This window comes from Acanthopagrus latus, chromosome 9, assembly GCF_904848185.1.
Source record: "Acanthopagrus latus isolate v.2019 chromosome 9, fAcaLat1.1, whole genome shotgun sequence".
Taxonomy (NCBI): Eukaryota; Metazoa; Chordata; class Actinopteri; order Spariformes; family Sparidae; genus Acanthopagrus; species Acanthopagrus latus.
In genome coordinates, this window is record NC_051047.1 from 13,343,867 (window position 1) to 13,355,900 (window position 12,034).

A 12,034-nucleotide genomic window follows, 5' to 3' on the forward strand; every position below is an offset into this window, starting at 1 on the left:
CTCGCTCTCCATTTCCATTAGCTTTATGGAGCGTTTTTAGCATTTTGTGGCTCTGCTTTTTGTTATATGGTCCGTAGTATTGATTCACGCAGACTGCTCTCATCAGTATCATTTCGAGCAACGGCAGACAATTATTTAAAGTAGAAGAGGAAGGAGACGAAGAAGAAGAGGAAGACGAAGAAGAAGAATTACTGGTTCTCTGAATTTAACTCATGCCGAGGGAGCAGTGGGCAGCTAACGTACAGCGCCTGGGGACCTACTCCAGATTCTACACCAGTGCCTTGGTCAGGGGAAGTGTCTGGAGAATTAACCTAATGTACACGTTTTGATGGTGCAGGGAAACTGGAGTCCCCAGAGGAAAGAAAGGCCCTGCCCCAACCAGGATAAAGACGGAGCTAGACACTTGCTTGTGGACATAGTTGAGCATTCAGCAGCCAAAGAGCCCAGTACTATTTTTATCAGGAGTTGGGGGAGACCATAACAGAGCAAAAAGGAGAGTGAATTCTGGACTTTTCATTCATTAGCTGGACACAAACACAACCCAGAGTAAACTTTAATGCTGCTCTATATCTGCAATGATCAACTACATGGCTCTACTTTATCTCAGAGGCAAATACTTCTTACTCTTTCATCACAGGCTCCTTTTCAAATTATAATTTTTCATTTCCTTCATTCCGTGCGAAAAAACCTTGTATCTCCTTAAATCTTTTATCATTTTCAATTTGAATGTTTGCGATAAGATGAAGGATGATGCGTTCCTTTATGGCTGAATAAAGTCTCCCTCATTCATAAGCTAAATAAACTATTTAACACCCTCTTGGATTAGCTTGAAAACGAACCGTTGTAAAGCAGAAAGCTGTTTTTCTGAGACTGTGAATATCAAACCTTTTAGAGATACTTGGTTCTAATAGATCTTATACAATATGACACATAACCGTAGATTGAATTACTCAGCAGTTTGTAAAATAATGTCTCAAACCTTAACATCAACAGCAATAAAATGAAACATACAGTAATTCGGCAGTCATTTTCATCCAAAAGTAACAGATAAAAAACAGATAAAAAAAACTTGTAAATCACTGGCAGGGTTCTTTAACCTTTGATACTTTGAGAACATTTTGCTTATAACACATGCTTTTACTCAAGTGGAGTATTTCACAGTGGTTTTGGTACCTTCACTAAAGAAAATGATCTGGATACTCCTTCCACCACTACTGCTGCATGTGTAGGCACTACAGGCAAGTGTGTGCAAACAAGTTAGCCAACTGAACTCTGTAACACTTTAGACTTGAGCTGGGTTAAAGGTGCAGGATGTAAGAACTGGCCACCTGTTGTACGCACTCAAAACAAAGAGGGGCCACAAACTGCAGCTGCTCTTTGCTGTTGAGCTCAGTTAGCCACGCAGCTAGCAGTTCAGGCTGGGAGCTCAGGGACCAGGTGGGTGTTGGTGTTTACAGTGCATCATAATGTCAAAAATGCTCCTTCTTCACATTCCAGTGATAGTTTTAGTTGAATTTTGAATGTTGAATGAAACAAAAAATCTGAACGTTTATAATGTAGATGGAAAAAACATAGTATTTACAAAGCCAAATTTTAATATTATATTAATCAGTTGCAACTGAACAATAAGTAACTCATTTATAAATGGTTTATTAAGCATTTGAATTTTTGATAACAGTGAAATAACTTAAGTGTTATTAACTTAACATTAACCATTTATTAATGATGGTTGTAGTAATTGTCACCATGAACTTTGTAAAGTGATAACATGTTAGGGTTTTGTTTACAATTTGCCCAAATCTCTCTCCTTTCATGGTTGAAGAACATTTCACATTGATTAGTGGAGTTAATATTGTAACAGATAGAGGATGGATTACTATCATCTTTATCAAACTCAAGGAAAGTGGAGACACTTTCTCCCAGTGAAATAATTCTCAGACTGGTGTCATAGTGTCAATGCTGAAGTGTAAAATTGAGTAGAAACCATTCTGGACAATTAATTAAACCTTTTTTATAAACCTTACTTCTTCGTTCAGCTTAATTAAAGGCCACATATTATAATGTAGGCTGATTTGTGCTTTAATGAGAACATAGGTGATCATGGATTCAGTGTGGGCGATTCTCTCTGGATTACATTAAACCAGGTCAAATGGCTGCGGTGATAGATGGATTATTAGACTACAATGCAGCATTAGTTTGAACTGGGACACGGAGGAGTTTATGTGAATTTATGATAAGTAAATGGTTGTTTATGGCCGAGAAGGTTACTTAGCAGATGGGTGCTTTTATTGTGGTGTGCACCTTCCACAGTTTGTTGTTGTTGCTTCATTTACATATCATATTTAATTGTATCGTGTGCGGCGATCGCAAAGCATGTGAAATATGTGGAATGTTTTCTGCAGCGGTGGTTTTTTCTGCTCATTATGACCTGTCAGAGATTCGAGCTGCATGGTCCAACTAAGCGGTGCACTACAGGTGAAAATGATAATAACACAGAGAGCAGAATCTGACACTTGAAAAAAAGATATAAAATATTCCACTACATGAGCTCAAGGTCACTTCTGCAAGGAGACTTTATACAGCATCCTGCAGGCTCTGAATTCAAGCTACATATCGTATTAATATTTCATTTTTATGTCTTTGTAGCAATTCATATAACTGTTTTTTATTGGCGGTGGAAGCAATCAACTGTCATTTGTAATAAAAAAAAGTGTCTGCATGATGCTGATGGAAAGTCATGATAGCATTTTCATGATTAATGCTATATAATTGTGGTGAGTGTAGCTATTTCCATGAAAGTTACTGGCAAATTATTCACAGCCTCAAACAGATTCAGCAAGAGAGTGAAGGAAGCAGGCGGCAAACAGAAAATGTATGAGAAGAAAAAAAAGGAGAGAGAGAGGGGGAACTGTTGCAGGGAAAAAAAAGATATTTCAAATTTACTGTTGGCCCACAGACACAATTCCATATTTAATGGGATTGTAAATGCATTCAGTTTCAAGGGATGCCTTTTTAGTTCTCTAATCACTCTGGTCCATAATGTGCCTTAAGAAATGCCATGATAGTCTGCATTTGTGGAAGGCACTTGGCTTCGCATTCTCTCGCAAAGATTAGAAATCAGAGGCAAATTATAATATGGGGGAGCTCAGCTCGCCTGAATATTGCTGTAGCGGGAGATCGCTTGCCTTAAAGAACTCAATATTCAACGTCTTCGAGAAGCCAGACTCGTTTTATGTCTCTCCAACTCTTAATGTTTCATGTCAGTTATTCTGCCCGTGCCCAACTTGACAATAAAATATGACATTTGAGTTACATTTCGGTTTAAGTGGTCCATCTGACACATCAGCAAAGGCTATTAACACGTAGTTCTGGCTTTGTGAAGTGTGAGCTTAATTATTATGTTACAGATCAATCAAATGTACTCACCGCTCAGTAGGAACTGTGCAATTTACAGAGTCGTTTGTGCAGCACTATAACATGTACTGTTACATACATGCAGGTAGAATGGATGAAGAGAAGAGATGTGAGGAATAGAGATATAACAGTTTACAGAGTAGGTGGTATTTTAACTACCGCACCTCTTCTATTATTATGAGGCACAGTGTGACCTTCACTGAGCAACAAAGCTAGATGTTGGGGGAAGATGTAGTAATTAGTTCTATATAGCACTTTGTGAATCCGCAGTGATTTATTCCAAAATTATCTTATACTACTGACCTACATTAGAGTTGGACAGATGGTAACAGAATAAGTATAGGTGAATAACATAGTTCCTAAATATCTACTTGAGTCTTCGTGAGCTCATATTTAAATGGGCATCCTGCAATTAAAAGCACTGACAATGTAAGTTCTGGCATTTGTGAAGTCCTCCCAAGTGCCGTGTTGCAGGCAGTAGGTAAAACTCTACCTCTAATATTTCGATATCTTCTGTTACCTTGAGTATACATCTTTTTTAAAGCAATGCTATGTAACTTTTGTACCTTAGAATAAACCACTTCAAAATCGTTAGATGGCGTAGTGTCTTTTAATAGGCTGAATGTTTACTCTTTACTTTAACACATAACATTGTTATGACGTTTTGTTTGTAGTTAGCACCCACGTTACATTCGACAAATTGTTACAGACCTGGGATCTGTATTTGAAACAGTGGCGTTGCACTCAGAAACTGTGCCAAATCACGCAAAATGCCAGTTTCTACATTATGTTGCTTTAACTTCCAACATTCAAACTTTCCATAGGTTTGTGTATTCTATTTTCTGATTTAAAAAAACAAACAAACATGCAATTTCATGTTATCTTGGTTTATTATTGAATTTAAATAGTTAAGTAAATAGTAAATAAACAACAAACAAGAGGCTGAATGACTAAATGACTAAAGTCCGCTGGTGAGCAAATACAACCATTAGATCACTTTGGTTTTATAATTATTCAGCTTCAGTGGTGCCCAGAACGGCTTACGTGTTGTGTGTGCCTAAGTCATACAAGGGTCGAGAAAACCCTGTAGGCCTACGCTATTCATCGCAGGCTGTAATCTAAAGTGTTAGCTGTTAACTGTTAAAGGAAAGGTTTGACGTTTTGAAAAAAATATGTTTAATTGCTCCACTGCCCAAAGTTGGATGAGAAGAGTTACACCCTTCTCATATCTGTATGCTAAATCCGAAGTTAGCTAGCATATTTTAGCACTATAACTGGGAAATAGCACAATCTGCCCACCAGCTCCTCCCTCTAAAGACAAAAAATTAACACATAATTATCTTTTGCTGTTATTTACAGAGTCGGGGGCTGAGAGGATTTCTTTCAACTTGGAGATAAGACGGTAATGGGGTCACACTCCCCTCCCATCTAGCTGTTTCCTTTGTCTTCCATTGGTACCTACATATGTTGACCTGGTCCGCATAAAATTGCCTCATTGTATTGCCAGTGGTGACACACTTCAGAGGGGCTCACCCTTCACATGAAAGTTAACGCACTCTCCACTGAGGTTATTTGAGTCAACACTTATTTTCAACACGTACTCTTTGAAGTCAATTTAACTCACCAAAGGGAGGGATCGGGACATTAGAAATATGTGGTGCGCGAGGAGAAAAAAGACGAGTTTTGTAGAGCGAATATGAGAGGCATTATGGATCGTCTTAGCTTATTATAGGCTGTTGAAAATGCATTCTTCAAAACATGCTTTTAAATACAGGCTGCGAAATCTCAGATGGCCACAGATCCCACAGGCAACATCAGATCTTTTTGTTCTGAAGACGCTCTCCGCTGATTAATTCAAACATCAAAATAAAACTCTGGTGTTTTCATATGCGAGAGTAAAGCCTCAGACGTCACATGGGGGTTTCAAACCCCATCGGAAGCCTTAAACTCAGAGAGAGAAGCCAATGTTATGTTTTATTGATTCTTCTTCTGGAGTTCGGAGACAATCATGCGGGTGAATATTTCATTTCTCGCTTTATGTTTGGACTGAGAGCTGTATCCCAGTGTTCAAGGTGTCTCTCCAGACGTGTCCCACAGCAGACATAAACAAAGTTATTAGATGAGCAAGACAAGATTCTGAGGGAAATTCAATGCTCTGAGCTTTGGAGGAGCCCTCTGACAGTACTGTTCTGGCAATTCAGACTGTCATGCTTCATTGTTCTTTGGGGGGGTGGACGTGTGTTGTTTGACTTTGAATGTTACCATCGAGCTTATAGACTCACCGGCGGTGGGTCTCGCCTTGCATTACTGTGCATGTAAATGAGAATTTATGTTTTCCAATGAGGTGGTACTCCCTGGGTTTTGCATATTGAAGGCAGATCAACTTAAATATGTACAGTAAGTGCAAAGCATTGTAGAAATTTAGGTCATCTTTCACAGGCAGTGAGATTTTCTCTTTTTGTGTGTATATCTAAGAGGAGGCGGTGTTAATGTGTGTAAGAGTGTGTGTGTGTGTGTGTGTGTGTGTGTGTGTGTGTGTGTGTGTGTGTGTGTGAGCGCACATGGGGGGGTTGGGGGTCATATCTGTAAACGCAGCGAGACCATCACGTCTCATACAATGCAGATGGAGGAGGCGGCTTCCAGCATTTAGTGTTTTCTTGCCACGAGCGTTAATATGGCTGTTTCTGCTCACGCTGTTTTGCTGCGAGCAACACGGTGTTCGAGGCATGTGCTTCACAGGACTGGATGAGGTATAATTATGTAAATTGTATTCAAAGGAATCAGCAATAGCTCATGTGGAATGGATGTGTCAACAAGGTGTCCGCATTCGCTGTGAGAATTTGCTAATTAAACATGACACCGTTTCTCTCTCGACACATGGGCACAGTAGGATTTAAAGAAAAATGATAATAATACCGTGGTGTGTATCGAGTTGCTGGGTGAAAAAATAATCTCCTCAGAAAAAAAAAAAAAGAAAAAGAAAAATAGGCTTTCCGTTTTGCCAGTGGAAGTGTAGAGAATTCGCCCTCGAGTTCACTGCAGGACCATTAAACTTTGTACATGTTGTTGACATGTGTGTAATGAAAGTGCCTGAACTTCAAACGGCCTGTCCGCACAGCACAGCAGCCGCTGTGAAGCCCTGCAACAACACAAAAAGGGATGATTTATTACACTGCTTATTTGTCTGGCACGCTAAATGCTTGAAATCTATTTGACAGCGAGCATAGATAAACTCCTGCGCCTGAATTTCTGAAAAGCGGCGTACCTGAAAAGCAAAGATTAATTCAGTCCATCAGGAAACAAAAACACATTTTCCTCATTTTTTTTTTTTTTTTTCCATATACGATATCTCTCCCCCCCGATGAACCAGCCTGCGCAGACCTTATCTTTCTCTGAACTTATCAACGTGAACAAGACACAGGGGAATAGCCCGAGTTACAGCACTGGCTGTAGTCAAGGCACGTGACGTGGCACTGAGACAATTAATGAAGGAGAGACAAAGTGCTCGGAGAGCTCGTGAATGACACTTGGGTGCAGGCGGGGAGTAGGGGAGAGAAGAAAAAAAAAAAAAAGGGAGTTTTGAAGTTTTTCTTTTCTGCTCCCCTCCTCTTGCGTTTGCCCAAGATGAATTGGCTTTTCAGATTTAAGAAAGTGCATGGCTGAAATACAAAGAGAGGCTCATCTATCAGCCCCTGAATAGTGAGAGAAAATCCTGTGGCTGTGTGGAGGGAGGGGAGGAGAGGAGAGGAGAGGAGAGGGGAGGCAAAGGGGAGGGGGGGGTGGGGATGCGTTGTTGGGTCTCTGATTAGACCCTGGGCCAGTTCTACTCAGGGGCTCGGAGCGCAAACATCAATCCTCTCTTCCTCCACTTCAAATCCTTTGAACCACTTGAGACAATTTCTTCACTGTAAGCCCCCTTTTTAAAGATTTTCTTTATCAAGCGTGCCAGCGTACTGTATGTGTCAATGAGCACTCATTGCTGCTTGGTTGTTTATTATGTTAAAATTCTTACTTGACAAAAGAGAGCTCTGGGCATCAGTAATGGGAGTTGGAATAAAAAAAAAAAAAAAAACAACAGCAAAAAAAAAAAAAAAAACAAACATCCATGCTGCACTCTCATCATTCACAGGTCCAGTTGTGAGTGAGTGAAGCTGCAGAGGAGGGAAAGTGGAGCATTAGAAATGGCTCTCCCGAAAATATGTCAGTCTAAACACAGAAAATACTGATAAAATTCAAAACGCCTGCCAGCCTCCCTTCCACACACACGCACGCACACACACAAAAAAAGCATAAGCAATTATACATGGAGCGGCATTATAGAAAGCTTTTATAATGTTTCCGGGGCGTCAAGATCTTAATTTTTGATGCCGCTTTATGTGCATTCGGAGTGTAAATTGGCCTCCCCAGTTTTCTGAAGTGATAAGAGGTAAACACCAAAAACCAATAACTGTCAGCCGAACGTTAAATCAAACTGACAAGTCTCTTAAAAGGTACAGCCATGAAAAATTAACTGGGGGATTTTTAAGGAGACTTAAAATGTGTGGAGTTGCTCTTTTTTTTTTTTTCTTTTTCATCCGTCTCGGCTGGCGTGATCTACAATTTTTTTAATTTTTTTTCCCTGCACTGTGACTGACTTTAGTCTGAGCTTGAATACAAACAGTTGACATTCAGAACAAAGTGAATTTAAAAGCTCTTTATTTCAGACGAGATGCTGCCCCTCCCCTTCCATTTTTTTTTATTTTTTATTTGCTACGTGACAGCTCGGTGATTATTATTCTCGTATTCCACGTGGAGCGAGTCAAAAGAGGTTAACTCGACACGGATATACTGAACTGACTCAGGTCGAAATGGTCACCTTGTCTTCCTGTTGTACAGCCTCCGAACATCCTGTCTCCGCACGGCTGATTCTGCGACCCGTGAGTGGAGACTTTAAAGATTTTCCGGGCTCAGTCAGTCTCAGCTGTGTCCTGGGTTCAGGGAAACTGCGAGAGAATCAAGTCAAACCCCCGGCTGAGTACGAGTGACATTAAATCCTTAATAGTTATTGGTAAGATATTAAGGGATTACAGCACCATGGGATACTGAGACCGAATGGAAAAAAACTATCTGTCAAACATCCTCCCTAAGATTACCACGTTACATGCTGATGCGTCTAACAGCCCCTTCTTTGCGTGTGCCATAAATCTCATCAAAATGTGCGTATATGGCAGTTCTGGAAATGCACGCTAAAATTAGAGAAGGGGACAACTTCATTGCCCTGACACATGTAGGTCTTCAGTCGCTCGGCTTTGCTTGGTTTCCAGAGAGCAATCGCACAAAGATTGAGCAAAGGTGCGGCGAACTTAAACATGTCAGCCAATTTCAGACGTGTGAAGCAACAGAGTGCTTCGGCAGCGCCAGCGGCTCATGGCCTCGGGTCCCGGGCTGTCTGAATCTGAAATTCACAGTTCAGAGCACACCCGGAGATGGAGCCGTGGAGATCCTTGATGCCCTGCACAATGAGGCCATTTCATAGTAGATCACGGTAGTCTCTTGCTGGTGTTGAAGGGAGAGGGAAAGCATTTTGACAGGCCAATGAAGAATTTATTCGAAATGTCTTGTGGTGTTGAGAAGATTTGCGTGCTCTTCAAAAAGCTACAAGGGAAACCATCGGAGGGTGCACAGATAGGAGTTTACACAACCGTTCCTCCGGCCTGGCCTGAGTGCTTTATCAACACACACACCAACCCATATTGAAGATGATCAGTCCTTCATCCATAAAATCTCTCGGTGTTAGCGTTTTTATATATATATATTTTTTATATATATATTTTTTTGCTTGTCTTGAATTGTCAGTTTGATTCAACAAATCACTTTTGAAAGTGCGTCCGCATAGCCGGAGTGAACCGCACATGATTCCATGGTATCTCGCTGTGCACAGCAGTTTGTATGGAAACATGGAATCAAGCGAGAGACGCCGAACATGAGGGAGCATCAGAGAAAGTGATTCAGGCTGACAACAGAGTTCTCCGCTTGATTTTTGTGGCGACAGGCTGTGACAGTGCTCAGAGAGTACAGGTAGGGAACAACAGTGGAGAACTCTGCTCAGAGTGTTTGTACAAAATATACTTGTCGCCGAACATAACGTGAAGGGATTATGTGGCTCTCAGCCCCCGAGCCCATTTGTTCCTAGCGAAGACAAAAACAGGTCAACATTATCATAAGGCCATTATAGGCCAAATGATTTCCTTAAGCAGCTGCATAGTGCAGCCTTTAGAGAACTATTAAAACCACAGGAAATATCGGATTTGTTCTGGACCATTTTTATCCATGGCTTTGGTGCACCAGTGAGTATTTATGGCACCACGACGAAATTAGTGCCCTTATTCAATGTAATAACAGAAAATATCATGCGGTAGACTGAGACTTGGAAAAGGTATCCTCTGAGAGACAATTTGCGGGATAGCACACATTGTCATCCATGAAGCGAGGAATATGTCTGTCTGTCTTCTCTGTCTATGTTTCGCATATCTCGAGACGTGTTCATCTGGTCTACTTCACAGTTGGTAGTTTTGCTGCAAAGGACCCAAGGTAGTGCAGTGTCAAATTTGGTTCAATTTTGCCACATTATACATTCAATATTAATACATTTTGAACAAAGAAAAAGCAAACACAGCTGTTATGGTTAGGCAAAAAAAACCCCATATGCAAGATACCAAGGCAGGCAGTCAGAAAAACAAAAAGCAACCTTTAATGAGCTGAAGCTGTAACAAAGGCAGGCAATAAAAAGCGGAGCAATATTAAATAAATATTACAAATCAGGGAGACACAATGAGCCTGGGTGGCAACAAAGGTCAAATATAAGGAGCTAAATGCAGACCAAGAGAGAAAGGAAAGACACAAAAAGAAGGAAGTGACAAGTAAACCATGACACAGAGGAGAGAGCCTTCAAAATAAAATAGAACATAATTGCTACAAAAAACCTAAACCATGACCAGAGCTCTGTGCAGTATCTGGGGCGAGGCTTCAGAACTCTGGATGCATGGCTCTGCAGACATTAAGCTGGGCTCACACGTGATCCCTCTCTCACGATGTCATGGGGAAGCAGACCTAAACAAGATGGAGACCGGCGTGCCGCTGTAGTTACTCTTTGCTGAGAGAAAAAAACAAATGCAGAAGTACGAGTAGAAAGACACAGTCAACACAGGTTTTTTTTTCTCGTCTGGAAGAACTGGAGGTGAGACTGTGGAAGTTTCTGTGAACAGTAGTATACTAGCTAACATTAGCCTCAAGGGCTACAATGTTAAGCATTGCTTGGCAGCCTTGACAGCTGCTCTGTGATCTCTCAATGCTATTGTGGTCTGACTCGGAGAGTACCGATGTAATCATTCAGCTTTTGTATCCAAAACTGCACTTCCTAAATAGAGCCACTTGTGGATCCAAAGGTGAGTCAGTCCCCCATATAGATGCACCCAGGATCACAGGAGAAATTAGTTCTTTTCATAGCCTCATAGGACTACAAAAAACAGTTTTGGTCACTGGGCTTAGAGCTAATGTCCCCATTAAATGTGTAATTTACTTCACTTGTTTAAATTGTATCAAAGCTTAAAGTTATGCAGAATTAGCCACGCTGCTGCTCTGAATGACAATAAGCCGCTAGCTGTCTAGCTAGCTTTATGTAACCAGGCCTCATTTAGCCTGCCTCAGTTTCACTGCTCTTCTACTCTTTTACCTTTTTTTGGATATGGGAGTTGGCATCAGGCACTGCCCGAGCCAACACATTGAGCTTTACAATGGCTCCTCAGAATCCTGTGGGTGACATCACAGAGACTGCATCCATGTTTTAACAGTCTATGAGCACAATGGTGTTGCACACTGGTGTGTTTTTTTTTTTTTTTTGGATATAAATGGAGGAATATGGCACAGAGAAACAGGATTTATCAGGCTTTGGGCTATAGAGACAAAAGTTGGAAGGGATTAGTTCGCAATGAGAGAAATATATATATCATCACCAGACTTATTTTGCAACCTCCAGGGATTCCAGCCAGCGCTGGCTTCATTAGCCAAGGTTTTGACACATTCATCCCTTTAACTCCTGCCTGCACACGAATACAATTGAGATCAATGGATTTTCCGTTCTGGTGTTTACTACTCTGAAAAACGACATTTTGAAAAACTCAACAGAGACAGGTCTTTCTAAAGACAGTGCCTTTGTTTCTTAGGATAATCTGTCCAAAGGCACCCAAAACTATCTGCATGACTGAATACATGCATTGGCACTTGAGAAAATCTGCTCTTTCAATTTGACCCAAGATCTGCCGGGTCAAGTGGCTGTGCAGGTACGCAACTTGCAAAAGGTGAAATGAGAAAGGAAGCTGACCTCTTTTCATGCAATTCAAGCAATTTGTGAAGGACCCTCACGGTGTGAAATTCAAACGCTGTAACGTGATGGCATGTAAAGCTGGAGGGCAATGTCAGATTTGTGAAATCAAATCTTTTTTACGTTCAATAAGGCATACTGTGTAAGATTTAACATTTGTGAGCACAGCACTCAGAGTTGACCCCATCCAGCTCAGCAGTCGAAAAGCGCTAACGCGTTAATACAGAGAGTGAGAACCAAGCAGCGAATCAGAGAAATGAA